Source organism: Pan troglodytes, chromosome 1 (assembly GCF_028858775.2).
Source record: "Pan troglodytes isolate AG18354 chromosome 1, NHGRI_mPanTro3-v2.0_pri, whole genome shotgun sequence".
Taxonomy (NCBI): domain Eukaryota; kingdom Metazoa; phylum Chordata; class Mammalia; order Primates; family Hominidae; genus Pan; species Pan troglodytes.
The window spans coordinates 115,822,754-115,835,042 of NC_072398.2; the positions used below are offsets into that span (position 1 = coordinate 115,822,754).

The 12,289-nt window shown below is 37.4% G+C and overlaps 1 pseudogene; it reads right to left on the reverse strand.

Annotated features, from left to right (window-relative positions):
- Positions 1–5,982: 5,982 nt before the first annotated feature.
- On the reverse strand, positions 5,983–10,961 carry LOC469437 (26S proteasome regulatory subunit 4-like; annotated as a pseudogene).
- Between the last annotated feature and the right edge of the window lie 1,328 nt (positions 10,962–12,289).

A 12,289-nucleotide genomic window follows, 5' to 3' on the forward strand; every position in this document is an offset into this window, starting at 1 on the left:
TTAAATTTTTTTCCTTTTCATATTTTTCATTGGTAATGTACAGAAATATGGTGATTTTTTGTGTAGTTTTGTATCCTGCAAATTTGCTAAATTAATCTACTAGTTCTAACAGTTTTTTCTGTGGAATTGTTAGGATTTTCTACATATAAAGTCATGTCTTCTGTAGAGATGATTTATTTCTTCCTTTCTAACTTGGATATTTTTATTTTTTCTTTTCTAATTGCTCTAGCTTAGACTTCCACTACTACCTTTAATAGAAGTAATTTAAGAGATGTATCATTGCCTTGTTCCTGATATTAGAGGGAAAGCTTTCAGTTTGCCATGATGTTAGCTGTGAGATTTTAATACATAGCCTTTATTACGTTAAAGTAGTTTCCTTTTATTCCTAGTTAAATGAGAATTTTTATCATGAAAGGCTGTGGAATTTTTTCAAATGCTTTTTCTGCATCAATTGATATGATTATGTTGCTTTTGTCCTTCATTGTGTTAATGTGGTATATTATATTGATTGATTTTTATATGTTTAACCATCCTTGAATTCCAGGAATGGATACCGTTTAGTTACAATGTATACTTTTTTAATATGTTGAATTCAGTTTACTAGTATTTTGCTGAGAATGTTTGCATCAATATTTATCAGGAATATTAGTCTGTAGTTTTCTTTTTTTGTAATATATTTACCTGACTTTGGTATTAGAAGAATGCTGGCCTCATAAAATGAGTTTGGAAGTCTTCTCTTGAATTTTTGGGGGACAATTTGAGAAGGGTTTGTATTAATTATTTTTTAAATGCTTTTTAAACTTCTTCAAAAATGTCATATCATTCTAGGCTTCTATTTGTTCTAAGGTTTTTGACTGCTGATTAAATCTTCTCACTCATTGTAGATCTGGTCGTTTTTTTTTTTTTTTTTTTTTTTTTTTTTTTTTTTTTTTTTTTTTTTTTGAGGTGGAGCCTCGTTCTGTCACCCAGGCTGGAGTGTAATGGTGTGGTCTTGGCTCACTGCAATCTCCACCTCCTGGATTCAAGCTATTCTCCTGCCTCAGCCTCCCAGGTAGCCAGGACTACAGGCACATGCCACTATGCCCGGCTAGTTTTTGTATTTTTTAGTAGAGATTGGGTTTCACTATATTGGCCAGGCTGGTCTCAAACTCCTGACCTCATGATCTGCCCACCTTGGCCTCCAAAAGTGCTGGGATTACAGGCGTGAGCCACCGTGCCTGTCCCAGATTTTTAAATTTATTCATGATTCAGTCTTGGTAGATAGTATGCTTCTAGAAATTTTTCCATTTCTTCCAGCTTATTCAACTTGTTGGTGTATAATTGTCCGTAGTAGTCTGTTTTGATCCTTTTTATTTCTGCAGCATCAGTTATACTGTCTCATTTCTAATTTTTGTAATTTGAACCTTCTTTCTTTTTTCTTAGTCAAGCTAAAGGTTTGTCAATTTTATTGATGTTTTCAAAAATTAATTCTTAGTTTCATTGATTTTTTTCTATTCTTTATTTTTTTATTTCTCTTGAATTCTTTCCTATTTCCTTTCTTCTGCTAACCTTGAGCTTAGTTTGTTCTTTCTCTTGTTCCTTGAGGTTTAAGTCAAGCTGTTGATTTGAGATCTTCCTTCTTTTTTAATGTACACATTTACCACTATAAACTTTTCTCATAATTCTGCTTTTAGTGCATCTCATAAATTCCTGTATGTTTTCAATTTTGTTTGTCTCAAGCTGTTTTCTAATTTTTTTTCTGATTTTTTTCTTTGACTTTGACTCATTGGTTTTTCAATAACGTGTTGTTTAATTTCCACATATTTTTCTTTTTTTCCATTTTTCTTTTGCTATCAATTTCTAGTTTTACTCCACTGGGGTCACGAAATATACTTGGTACAATTTCAATCTTCTTAAATTTGTTAAGGAATTGAAATTCATTTAATGTTCCAACATATAATCTATCATTGAGAATGTGCCACATCCATTTGAGAAGAATGTGTATTCTGCTGCTGTGGGGGGGAGTGTGCTGCATAAGGCTTAATTGTTCTACAGTTTTGTTTAAGTCTTCTGTTTCTTTTATATGTGTAAATATATTTTTAAATTTCATTTTTAATTATAAATTAACAAATTATAGTTGTATATATTTATGGATTACAAAGTGACATTATGATTTATAAACACAATATGAAATAATTATATCAAGTGAATTAGGATATCCATCACCTCAAATACTTATCATTTTTTGTGTGTGTGTTGAGAACATCTGATGAAATTTACTCTTAGTGATTTGGAAATCTAGGATACATTAATATTTACTGTAAATTCACCATACCATGCAATAAATCTCAGAGAAAAACCTCATGTCTAACGAGGCTTTGTACCCTTTGACATTACCTCCTTATTTGCTTACTAACACCCCCAGCCTCTGATGACCACCATTCTATTCTTTGCTTCTTTGTGTTACATTGTTTTAGATTCCACATATAAGTGAGAACATGTGCTGTTTATCTTTCTTTGTCCTTGGATTATTGCTTATTTTACTTAGCACAGGGTTCTCAAATTCATCCATGTTGTTGCAGAAGACAAAATCTTTCTTTCCATTTTTTTTTAGACACAGAGTCTCACTGTCACTCAGTCTGAAGTTCAGTCACACCTTCTTAGCTCACTGCAGCCTCAAACTTCTGCCTCAAGTGATGCTTCTGCCTCAGTAGCTGGGACTACGGATGCATGCTTCCATACTTGGCTAATTTTTAAATTTTTGGTAGAGACCCGATCTTCCTATGTTGGCCCAGGCTCATCTCTAACTCCTGGCCTCAAGCAACCCTCCTGCCTTGGCCTCCCGAAGTGCTAGAACTACAGGTGCAAGCCGCACTCGGCCTTCTTACTTTTTTAAGGCTCAGTAATATTCAATTTTGTATATATACCACATTTTCTTTATCCATTCATCTTTTGATAGACACTTAGATTGACTCCATATCTTGTCTGTTATGAATAGTGCTGCAGTGAACATGGGAGTGCAAACATCTTTTTGACGTATTGATTTCAAATCCTTTGGGTAAATACCCAGAAGTGTGGTTGCTGGATCATATGGTAATTCTATTTTTAGTGTTTTGAGGAAACTCCATACAGTCTTCCATAAGACTGTCCTAATTTATATTAATTTTTGCCAACAGTCTACATGGTTCCTTTTTCACCACATCCTCACCAACGCTTATATTTTTGTTTTCTCTTTATTAATCTGTCTGGTTGGTGTATTCATTATTGAAAGTGAAGTATTAACATCTATTATTATTAGGAGTCAAGTTGCCCAGGGTCTGTCCCCAGCCTAACTGCTGTCTGCACTCAGATGTTCTCTTCTCTCCCTCTCTGCTGCGTCGTTCTGCTGTTGGTCTGCTGGTCTGCTGGCTTGCTGATCTGCTCGTATGCTGGTCTGCTTCTGGACCCTGCGACTCAGGGTTTATATGGGTGCAGAATAGAGGGTGTGGCAGAGCAAATGGCAACTTTTGGGGCATGAAATCAGAAATGCCTGTTTTCATTTAGGGCCTTGAGTCTTCAGGCTTGAGGGTGAGGCCTTTTCTGGGAAACCACCCTGTTCTACACAGTGTCTCTCTGTCTCCTGTCCCTATCAGTTTCATCCATGTTGTTGCAAATGACTGAATCTCATTCTTTTGTGGCTGAAATGTGGTTTATAGGTACCACATTTCTTTATCCATTCATCAGTTAATGGACACATGGGTTGCTCCAAAATCTTGGCTATTGTGAACAGTGCTGCAACAAACATGGGAGTGCAGACATCTCCTCAATATCCTGATTTCCTTTCTTTTGGGTACATACCCAGCAGTGTGATTGCCAGATAATATGTTAGCTCTATTTTTAGTTTTTTGAGAAACGTTTCTCTTTTTGAAACCTTTCTCTTTTTGAGAAACTGTTCTCCATAGTGGTTGTACCCATTTACATTCCCACCAACAATGTATGAGGGTTCCCTTTTCTCCACATCCTTACCAGCATTTGCTTTTGCCTGTCTTTTGGAAATAAGCCATTGTAGCTGAGGTGAGATGATATCTCATTGTAATTTTGATTTGCATTTCTCTGATAATCAAAGATGTTGAGCACTTTTTCATATGCCTGTTTATCATTTGTATGTCTTCTTTTAAGAAATGTCTATTCAAACCTTTTGCCCATTTTTAAATTGGATTATTAATTTTTTTCCTATAGAGTTGTTTAAGCTGCTTGTATATTCTGGTTATTAATCCCTTGTCAAGTGGATAGTTTGCAAATATTTTCTCCAATTCTGTGGATTGTCTTTTCACTTTGTTGATTATTTTCTTTGCTGTGCAGAAGCTTTTTAACTTGATATGATCACATTTGTCCATTTCTGCTTTGGTTGCCTGTACCTTTGGGGTATTACTCAGGAAATTGTTTTGTATACCAATATCCTGGAGAGTGTCCCCATTGTTTTCTTTTAGCTGCTTCATAGTTTGAGGTCTTAGATTTAAGTCTTTAATCCATTTTGATTTGATTTTTGTATATGGCAAGAGATAGAGGTCTAGTTTCATTCTTCTGCATATGAATATCCAGTTTTCCTAGCACCATTTGGATATACACTTTTCCCCAGTGGATGTTCTTGGCAACTTTGTCAAAAATGAGTTCACTGTAGGTGTATAGATTTGTTTCTGGGTTCTCTATTGTGTTTAGTTTGTAATGTATTTGTTTCTATGCCAGTACCATGCTGTTTTGGTTATTATAGCTCTGTATAATTTGAAGTCAGGTAATATGATTCCACCAGTTTTGTTCTTTTTGCTTAGGATAGCTTTGACTATTCTGGGTCTTTTGTGATTCTATATACAATCTAGGGTTGTTTTTTCTTTTGCTGTGAAAAAATTTCATTGGTATTTTGATACGGATTACATTGAACCTGTAGGTTGCTTTGGGTAGTATGGACATTTTAACAATATTGATTTTTCCAATCCATGAACATGGAATATCTTTCCATTTTTTGGTGTCCTTTTCAATTTCTTTCATCAGTGTTGTATAGTTTTCATTGTAAAGATCTTTCACTTGCTTGGTTAATCCCTAGATATTTAATTTTATTTGTGGCTATTGTAATTAAGAATACTTTATTTCATTTTCAGATTGTTCACTGTTGTCATATAGAAATGCTACAGATTTTTGTATATTGATTTTGTATCCTGCTACTTTACTGAATTTATCAATTTTAATAATTTTTGGTGGCATCTTTAGAGTTTTCCAAGTATAAGATCACATCATCTGTAAACAAGGATAATTTGACTTCTTCTCCAATTTGGATGCCCTTTATTTCTTTCTCTTATCTGATTATTCTAGCTAGGACTCCCACTACTGTGCTGAATAACAGTGGTGAAAGTGGGCATTCTTGTCATGTTTCAGATCTCAGAGAAGTCTTTTAGTTTTTCCACATTTAGTATAATACTAGTTATCAGTCTGTTGTATATGGCATTTATTATGTTGAGGTACATTCTTTCTGTACCCAGTTTTTAAAGGGTTGTTATCATGAAGGGATGTTGAATATTATCAAATCTTTTCTCAGCATCAATAGAAATGATCATTTTTTTTGTCCTTCATTCTGTTGATATGATGTATAATCTTAATTGATGTGTATGTTGAACCAACCTTGCATCCCAGGAAGAAATCCCACTTGGTATGATGAATAATTTTTTTAATGTATTGTTGAGTTTGGTTTGCTGGTATTTTGTTAAGGAATTTTTCTTTTTTCTTTTTCTTTTTTTTTTTTTGTTTGTTTGTGAAAGAGCACACTTTATTGGGAAGCAGAGTGCTGCACAGTGACCGACAGATGATGGCTGCCCAAAGGGCACTTACACATCATACTCCAAAAGACACATAGGATTTTTTGCTAATAAAAATCAACAGGAACAGGGATTCCTCTGGGCAACTCCCCCAACCTCATCCCTTTCAGGGGTCAGGATATCTCCCAACCACTTTCCTGATGGCAGCTGTGGTTCACTAGAGATAGAGCCGCTCGGAGGATCCTTCCTGTTTCTTATAAAGAATATTTTCTTTAGATTTTTTTGAAGTCTTCATTTGTTACTTTCATTCTACATTCTCCTAAGGCCACAGACCAGCTTCTCTACATGTTACCTTGATGTCAGCACCAGAGAGGTCATCTTTAGCCATAATCAAATCATCCAGGATTGTATCATCAGCCAGCGTCATCCTGCTTGTGTGAATCTGAAAGATGTGCTTCCTAGTCTTTTCATCAGGCAGGGGGAACTCGATATTTCTGTCAATGTGGCCTGGTCTGATAAGTGCTGGATCCAAAGTTTCTATTCAGTTTGTGGCCATGATAACTTTCACATCTGTCCTACAATCAAATTCACCCAACTGGTTCAACAGTTTCAACATTGTTCACTGAATGAATTTCTTTCTCACCACCAGAATTTGAGTCATATATTTTTGTTCCAATGGCATCAATTTCATCAATAAACACAATGGATGGTGCATGTTCTTCAGCAACTTGAAACAATTTCCATACAAATTCGGGCCCATCACCTAGGTACTTCTGAATAAGTTCAGAGCCAACCACTCTCAAGAAAGTGATGGAGGTTTGGTTTCGTACTGCTATGGCTAACAAGATTTTACCTGTGCCAGGTGGAACATAGAGAATGACCCCCCTAGGAGGCTTTATACCCATCTCTTCATAATATTCAGGATGGGTTAGAGGAAGCTCCACAGATTCCTTAATTTCCTAAATTTGGTTGTCCAACACCCCAGTATTGGCACAGATCTCCTGGGGGGACTTTTCCACCTTCATCACTGTGACTAGGGGATCCATGTCTTCCATCAGCACCCCATCACAGCATGCACCTTGTGGCTGAGCAGGACCAAGCATCCAGGTTTCAGCAGATCCTTGTCTACAAATGAAAAAAATGCTGACGTAGTGTTCTCAGCCCACAGATGTACACATAATGGTCACTGATGATCTCTTCCAAAGTTCCTACTGACATTGGGGTCCCACTCAGATCATCCACTTTTGATCTTTCCTCCTCTTGCTTTTCTTCTAATGGTTTCATTAGTTTCTGATTTCTAATTAATTATCCCTCCACGAGAAGATAGTCTTTCATTCTCTTTAACTTCAGTAATTTTAATGGGCACTGAGTGTTAGGTGTCAACAGTGGCAGTTTGCTGGCAGCATCTGGTTCCTTTGTTCTCTTCTTTTTCCCCACTGTAGTTGGTACAGGAGGTTCATATTTCTTTTTCTTGTCCTTGTCATCTTTCTTGCCACCTCCAGGAACATGACCACACTCTGACTTTGACCCATCTTGCCTTGGCCACTTGAGCTGAGGATTTTTTCATCAATAGACATTGATTTTTCATCAATAGACATCAGAGATATTGACCTATAGTTTTCTTTTTTTAATGTTTCTTCATCTGGTTTTGGTATCAAGGTAATACTGGCCTCATAGGATGAGTTCACCCAACATTGGTGCACCCAAATATATAAAGCAAATGTGTGTGTGTGTATATATATACACACACACACACACATAATATTTAAAATTGTTAAATCCTCTCATTGATTTGATCCCTTTATGATTATATAATGACCTCCTTTGTCTCTTCTTATAGTATTTGTGTTGAAATCTATTTTTTCTGATATAAGTATAGGTACTCCTGCTTTTTTTTATTTCCATTGTCATGGAATATCTTTTTTCATGCCTTTGTTTTCAGTCTATGTGTGTCTTTATAGATGAAGTGTGTTTCTTGTAGGCAACAGATTATTTGGTCTTGTTTCTTCATCCATTCAGCCACTCTGTTTCTTTTGATTAAAGAGTTTAGTTTATTTACCTTCAATATTATTATTGATAAGTAAGAACTAACTCCTGCCATTTTGTTATTTGTTTACTGGTTGCTTTGTGGTCTTCTTTTCTTTTTCCTCCTCTCCTCTCCATTTTTCTTTTAGTAAAGGTGATTTTCTCTGGTGATTTCTTGCTTTTTATTTTTTGTCTGTTTGTTGTTTATTTTCTTTTCTGAGGTTACCACAAGGCTTGCAAATACTATCTTATAACCTATTATTTTAAGCTGATAACACTGTTTGCATAAACAAAGATATAAGCAAAAAGAAAACTAATAAAAACTCTACACCTTAACTTCATCCCCCAACTTTTAAACTTTTTGTTGTTTCTATATATATCTTATTATACTGTCTATGTCTTAAACAATTATAGTTATTATTTTTGATTAGTTCATCATTTATTCTTTCTACTTAAGAGTAGCTTACACAGCACAGTTAGGTGTTATAATAGTCTGTGCTTTTCTGTGTGCTATTACCAGTGAGTTTTTTTACCTTCAGATGATTTCTTATGGCTCATTAATGGTTCTTTTCTTTCTGATTAAAGTATTCTCTTTAGCATTTCATGTAGGGCAGGTCTGGTGTTGAAATCCCTCAGCTTTTGTTTGTCTGGGAAAGTCTTTCTTTCTTCTTCATGTTTTAAGGACATTTTTTACCAGGCATATTATTCTAAGGTAAAAGTGGTTTTTTCCTTCAGCACTTTAAGTATGTCATGCCAGTCTCTCCTGGCCTGTAAGGTTTCCACTAAAATGTCTGCTGCAAGACATATTGGAGCTTCATTGTATGTTAGTTGTTTCTTTCTTTTTTTTTTTTTTTTTTTTGGATTCTTTCTTTATCCTTGACCTTTGGGAGTTTGATTATTAAATGCCTTGAGGTAGTCTTCTTTGGGTTAAATCTGCTGGGTATTTTATAACCTTCTGGTACTGGGATATTGATATCTTTCTCTACATTTGGAAGTCCTTTTTTATAATCCTTCTGAATAAACTTTATACCCCTATCTCTTTCCCTACCTCCTCCTTAAGGCCGATAACTCAGATTTGTCCTTATGAGGCTATTTTCTAGAGCCTGTAGGCATGCTTCATTGTTTTTTATATTCTTTTTTCTTTAATCTCCTCTGACTGTGTATTTTCAGATAGCCTGTCTTCAAGCTCACTAATTCTTCCTTCTGCTTGGCCAATTCTGCTATTAAGAGACTCTGATGAAATCTTCAGTATATCAATTTTACTTTTCACTCCAGAATTTCTGCTTGGTTCTTTTTAATTATTTTAACCTCTTTGTTACATCTGATAGAATTCTGAATTCCTTCTCTGTGTTATCTTGAATCTCTTTGAGTTTCCTCAACACAGCTATTCTGAATTATCTCAAAGGTCACATATCTCTGCTTCTCCAGGTTTGGTCCTTGGGGCTTTATTTAGTTCATTTGGTGAGGTCATGTTTTCCTGCATGGTATTGATGCTTGTCGGTGTTCATCTGTGTTTGGGCATTAAAGAGTTAGGTATTTACTGCAGTCTTTGTAGTCTGAGCTTATTTGTACCCATTCCTCTTTGGAAGGCTTTCGAGATGTTATAAAGGACTTGGGTGTTGTGATCTAAGTTTCTGCTTTAGGGAGCACCCCAAGCTCAGTAGTGCTGTGGTTCTTTCAGACTTGTAGAGGTACCACCTTGATTGTCTGGAACAAAATCTAGAAGAATTCTCCAGATTATCAGGCAGAGACTCTTATTACCTTCCCTTACTTTCTCCCAAACAAATGTAGTCTCTCTGTTCTGAGCAACCCGAAGCTGGATGTGGAATGACAAAAGCACCCCTGTGGCCACCACCACTAGGACTATGCTGTGTCAGACCTGAAGCCAGCACAGCACTGGGTCTCATCCAAGGCCTATTGTAACCATTCCTTGGCTACTGCCTATGTTTGCTCAAGGCTATGGGGCTCTATAATCAGCTCTACAATCAGCAAGTGATGAAACTAGTCAGGCTTATGTCCTTCCCTTCAAGTCAGTAAGTTCCTCCAGGCCCCAGGTGGGTCCAGAGTTGCCATTACATGAGCCAGGAACTAGAATTAAACCTTAGAAGTCTACCTGGTGTTCTATTTTCCTGCGGCTGAGTACAAAATACTGTACTCAAACCAGATTATACAGCTGGTCCCACTCTTCCTTCCCCTTTTCCAAGGCAGAGGTCACCTCATGACCACCACCAACACAGGTCACAGGGAGTACTGCCTGACTACCGCTAATGTTCCCTTAAGGCCCAAGGGCTACTTAGTCAGCTTATAATGAATTCTGCCTGGCCTGGGATTTACCTTTAAGGGCAGTGGGATCCCCTCCAGCCCAGGGAAGGTCTACAAAAGATGTTCAAGAGTCAAGTCCTGGAATCAGGGACCACATGAGCCCCTTTGATCATATATCCCCCTGTGGTCAAGCTGGTACCTAAGGCATAAGACAAAGTTCTTTTTACTTTTCCCTGTACTTTACTCAAACAGAAGGATTCTTGCCCTGTAGCCACTACAGCTGGGAATGCACTGAGTCTCAACTGAAGCCAGCAAGTTTCAGAGTCACATCCAAGACCCATGATATAGTACCTGGGTATCACTGTGGGTTATTCAGTGCCCAAGGGCTCTTCAGTTAGCAGGTGATGAATCCTGCCAAGGCTGGGTTATTCCTGTCAAAGCAATGAGTTCTCTTCTGGCCCAGGTTGTGTCTAGAAATGCCATCTAGAAGCTAGGGACTGGAAAAGGGGCCGTCACAACTCTGACTAGTGCCAGATCCTGCTGTGGCTGAGCTGGTATCTAAGGTACAAGACAAAGTCCTCGCACTCTTCCCTCTCCTCTCCTCAAGTGAGAGGAAAGGGTCTCTTTCGGAGCTGTGAGCTGTGCAGCCTGGGCTTAGGGGAGGAGAAATGTCAGTGCTCCAGCTGATGTCTCAGTAGATCACATGCCTTCCAAGTCCACTGGCTTTGGGCCCAGTTCAGCACTAGGACTCATTCAAGAGTTGCAGTTCTTGTGACCTAGTCTGCCTTTCTTTACTTAGAGACTCAGAGCACTTTAGCCTGCAGGGGTGAGGTTGGTGGGAACTCAAGGTCCTACCACTGGGATCAGTGATTTCCCTCTGGCTAGGGCTGGTTTAAATGCTCCCTTCATGGTTGGACATCAGATGAGTTTGTTCTGTTTTTGCTTTCTGCTATCAGAAACCAGCACTAAGTTTAATGCCTCACAATTGTTGTGCTCTCCCATTCTCCAGCACACAGAATCATTCTCCTCCCCATGCTGCCACTGCCAGGGGACGGGCGGCGGGGGTGGTGTTGATAATTCAAGACTGTTTTTCCTACTTCTTCAGTGCCTCTTCCAGTGATATGAAATTAAAACCAGGTACTATGAATGCTCACCTCATTTTTTGGTTCTTTTGAAGATTTTTTTGTGTGTGTAGATAGTTATCAAATTGGTGTCCATTCAGAGGGGGTAATCATTGGAGCCTTCTATTCCACCTTCTTGCTCCCCACCAAGCCTGCATGGAACTTTTTTTGGTGTATATTTACTCTTAATCTATGTATTTTAGTCTTTTTTTGAGATAGGATCTTACTCTGCACCCAGGCTGGAGTGAAGTCATGTGATCATGGCTCACTGCAGCTTCAACCTCCCAAGCTCAATCAATCCTTCCACCTCAGCCTCCAAAGTAGCTTGGACTACAGGCATGTGCCACCATACCTGGCTAATTTTTGTACTTTTTGTAGAGATGGGGTCTTGCCATGTTGCCCAGTCTGGTCTCAAATTCCAGGGCTCAAGCAATTTTTCTGCTTCAGCCTCCCAAATTGCTGAGATTACAGGTGTGAGATACTACACCCTCCCTTCACATTCCTTTTTAATCCCTACTTCCCACTTCCTCTTGCTTCTGCCACCTCCTATTTTTCAGACAACCACTGATCTACTTTCTTTCACTTTGGATTTATTTGAATTTTCTATAAATTTTATAAATGGAATCACATAATATATGGTCATTTTTGTCTAGTTTACTTCATTAGCATAATTATTTTGCTAATTAGGAAGGAAAAAAATAAATAAAAGACATCCAGATTAGAAGTGAAGGAGTAAAGTGGTCTTTATTCACAGTCTCCATAGTGGTGTATGACAAAATCTGTTAGAATCTATTTTAAAAGCTACTAGAACTAACAAGCAAATTTAGCAATGTGGTCATGCCATTTTATTGCTAAATAGTATTCTATTGTATGACTATATGATAATTTATTTTTACATCTGTTAATGGATATTTTGTTGTTTTTGTTTTTTTAATATTTTATTTTATTTTTTAAGTTTCAGAGTACATGTGCAGGATGTGCAGGTTTGTTACATAGGTAAACGTGTGCCATGGTGGTTTGCTGTACCTATCAACTATCATCTCGGTATTAAGCCCAGCATACATTAGCTCTTTTCCCTAATGTACTTTCAAAAATAAATCTCCCCTCCAGGCACAG